The sequence below is a fragment of the Pteropus vampyrus genome, unplaced genomic scaffold (assembly GCF_000151845.1).
Source record: "Pteropus vampyrus isolate Shadow unplaced genomic scaffold, Pvam_2.0 Scaffold47, whole genome shotgun sequence".
NCBI classification, from domain to species: Eukaryota; Metazoa; Chordata; class Mammalia; order Chiroptera; family Pteropodidae; genus Pteropus; species Pteropus vampyrus.
In genome coordinates this window covers 8,134,121-8,137,982 of record NW_011888828.1, presented here as the reverse complement: position 1 = coordinate 8,137,982, position 3,862 = coordinate 8,134,121, and the positions used below count along the sequence as shown (strand labels likewise).

At 44.1% G+C, this 3,862-nt stretch overlaps 1 pseudogene; it reads left to right on the top strand.

The window, feature by feature from the left end:
* LOC105291590 overlaps positions 1-3,862 on the top strand; it is a 42,025-nt pseudogene that overhangs the window by 13,915 nt on the left and 24,248 nt on the right.

Here is a 3,862-nt window from a genome sequence, read left to right as displayed (position 1 = left end):
CAGTGTGGACCCACAAGCACAGGACTGATTTGACTGAAAACGTGAGATCTCTAATTCCTTCCTAATAATAGAATGAAACTATCAATCCACTGATCTATGCTATCTTCTGAGAGAATAAAAAGGAAGTGATTTATTATTTTCAGGAAAAGATACTTTGGTGACATACCCTTTTCTTCAGATATAAATCATTTTTAGCTTTCTCACTACCACCTCTAAATTAAAATTCTAGAGCAGGTAGAGAGACTGGAAGTTACCAAGGACCCTTGAATTTGGGCCAAAAGTCAGACGCAGATGGGTGTAAACCAAATAAATACTCAGTTTCTTTATGCCCAGGTGAGCTGAGGCTTTGGGAATTCGGGGATCTCTGAAGGATGTAACTTTGGGCTGGAGAATTTTCCAGAAATTCATTCTACTCTGCAACCACTGCAGAGGGAAGCATTCCTAACAATACAGGACCTACTCGAGCAAGGTGAACATTTTCAGAATTGCATGAAACTAAATTTCCATCAGTGTCCTGTGGGACTCTCTGAATGACCCCTGTATTTTCTCCTGTGCATTTTGAAACACCTGGAGTAGATGTTCTTTTGGAAGAAGAGAAGGCCAAGGTCAAAACAAAGCCAGAAAAGCAGCTGTGCATCCCTGAAACCCCCAAGGATCCAATGTTTTTCCGGAGATGCCTTGAGTGTCACAAAGCCGGGCAATTCGGACCCTGTGGTCCAGCCTCTGACCCTCAGACCCTGGGGGAGGCCCACTGATTAATTCAGGAGCAAAATGTCCTTTCTGTATTGCTAGATGGCATATTCATGCCTCAGACTGATGTACAACAAAAAGCATTAAGTTATGGCTCCATTCCAAGAAAGAGGCCTTACTCATTGCCTAATCCCAAGTGAGAAATGCACAAATCAATTTCCACATGGGAGGCAGTGTACAACCCTTGCAATAACTTCGATGGTCCCGTAACCGAGGGCCAACTGAGAATTTTTGCTTCATTCATTTTCTGGAAAACTATTTAGCCATGTACATCAGCTGGAGTTTGAAAGCAAAACAAGTAGTAAAGAAAAAGGAAAGAATTTTAAAGGAGAATGAAACAACCACAACAGGACAAATAATCCTGAATCGCAAATTAGAACGCTCCACTGGCAGAGACACAAAGGTAATATTTTCACTAGAATGAATAGTCCTAGAAAAATTTGTTCTCCAATATCAGACACAACCAGGCCTTTCCTTCCATATGAGACATGAATGTCTCCTTTTTCCACTTCATCTTTTTCAGTTATCCAAACAAAATTTTAGCAGCAGAAAAAATAATGAATTTAGTCCATTTAGGTCCAGTATTTCCTCGTTAATGGATTAACTCCTTGGCAGCAGTCAAACAAGGCAGTCTGACTCCAGAATATTTCTTTCTCTTTTATCGCCTTTAGAATTCCAATGTCACTGAATAACTAATTATATTCTACTTAATTTTGTACCAGTGCAAGAAGCAGACACCTCAGGAGCACGCGAATTTCATCCTACAGAACCCTTGGGAGGCTTTGTACAGCCCAGAGATGGACTGCTAGTTCAAATGCCCTTCCTTTCACGTGTGCGTGAGAATACTTTAACTTCAACCACGCTGCTAAGAGGCTGTGCTTTGGTTTAAAGTGTGCACAAAGGAGAGGATCGCCACATATGGACCAATATTTGCTTAACTGTCTTCATTTCCCCAGTGCCCTGCTATTCGAGTGCTCTGTGTTCCTTTTTCTTTAGCTTTGTCATGACGGTAAGTGAAGAAAAATCGCGTCATTCCTGGGAATAGCATGTGCCAAAGAGCCTAGCATTTATTTGGCCGAGCGTTTCTCACAACTACGAGTTTAACGATGCCCTTACTTTCTTCGATACTAAGTGGCAAAGGACAGAGTATGGCCCAGATGGTTAGTTAGCTCAGGGAAGTTCTTTTCCCCTGAGTTGCTGCTCCACGCTCCAGAAGCCAGGGTGCCCGTTTCTCCTCCCTTCTGTGACAATTTTGAAAATAAATGCCGCTCTAGGTGGTGGGATTTAAAGTAAATTTAAATGCAAAATCAACACCAACAAAAGAGAGCGACAGAGTGAAAGAGAGAGAAGAGGAAGAGATGAAGAAGAGGAAGAAGAATGGAAGAGAAAGGAAGGGAAGAGAAAAGAGAAAAAAAAGTGTCCCTGTAGAAAGACCTGGAAATGCAGTTAGGGCAGCCATTGCAGTAGCTCACCGCTCTTGGCTGTGGGCAGTGGTTGGGTGCAATCCAGTGCTGTCAATCATTCACTCCCGAAGCTGTCATACGACTTGAGGTTGCAACACAGAACAGCAACATCAAAACTTGAAGTGGGGTAAGGAGAGGAAAAATAACATAGCATTTCCTTGAATGTTACTGCGCCTCTGCATTTGGAAAGGTTTCACAGTGCCCTCCATTACCCTTATCTTTCCTCTGCCTGACCTTCATTTTTCCCTTCTTTTGTCTCCTATGACTTCCTCTTTAGGATCTACTACGTAGCATATCTAACAGTAGGGATACGGTCTAACTGGTGGAGGATGTTGGAAGGGAAGGAAGACATTCAGTCTATTTGTTCACACCTCCCGCATCTGCTCACCAGCTAGCTACTCTGTCCATCCTTCCCAGCCACCTTAGCTTGCAGCTGGTGGCTTCCTCGACACTAATTCCAATGGTAGCCCTATAATTTCAAAACCGAGATTCCCAGCATCACTCTGCCCTTTTGCCCATTTCAGAAATGGTTTTCAGCCTGTCTAGAGTTTCTAGGGATCCTAATGCCAGGTCTTGTTAACCCACCTCCTCATTGCCACTGATGCTTGGATCCATTTGATTAGCCGGGCTCAGAGCAAAGCTGTTTACCCTCAGGGGGCTTCATAACAGCATCGCTTACAGGCCTGTCAAAACCATGCCTTTGTATACTTGACTCCAGGAGCTTTGAACTTCTTTTCAGTGTTATTATACAATAAAGCTCTCTTTATAAGATTGCTTTTCAATTGAGTACTTGAAATAGAGAGGAGTAAGGCAAGTCATATTTACCTTCAGTTTCATACCCATTCATCTTGAGAGGGAGCATGTGTCTCTTTTGGAGCACTGAGCACTACAGAGCTGAGCCAGGAAGTACAAAACGGTGTTCTTTGCTGCCCACCCATAAACCATGCCCCGCGTCCAGAGCCAAGCACGGCCGCCGAAGTGCCTCTCTCCACAGCAGCTAAGCCTGTGGTCTCCCCTCCAGGCCTCCCCAGGGAACAGAGCCTAGAACTATAGTCGATCCACCTCTGAACATAAGTGTTTTACTGTCTTTCTAAGGCCAACACCCCCGCCCCGAAGTTCTCTTGGATTTCTTCCCTCCACAGGCCCCACTGAGCTGCCTCTTCACTCAGTCCACATGGCAGTCGCCTCCGCCTGGGCCCTCTGGGCAGTAAATAGGTCAGTTGTGACAAAAAGGTTTCAGTAGTCGCTAATGCGTCTTGCTGCAGGTGGCAGGCAGGTTCCCATGTGTGGTTCGCATCAGGCTCTGCTTATTATCCCAGTACCTTACCTGGTTTTTTTCTTCTTTTTTTCTTTTCCTCTGGCCCCTGGCCCATTTCTGCAAAAGTAAGAGTGTCGTTTCTTCAACAAACAAAGGATTTCCTCTGCACTTCATAGGTTTGGTAAAACTCCACCACTTTAATATTTCTCTTCCCACTCAGGGTTTTTTTCCAAAAAGCACTGTGCCACAAGGGCTATTGGACGGCGTGAAATGTTAGGCTTTTTTTTTTTTTTTTAAATTTTATTTTGAGTACAAGCACTTGGAAAACCTCAGGCACATAAGCTCTGTCACCTGCATGGGTTCTTACCAGGCTGTGACTCAGGTATTCAGA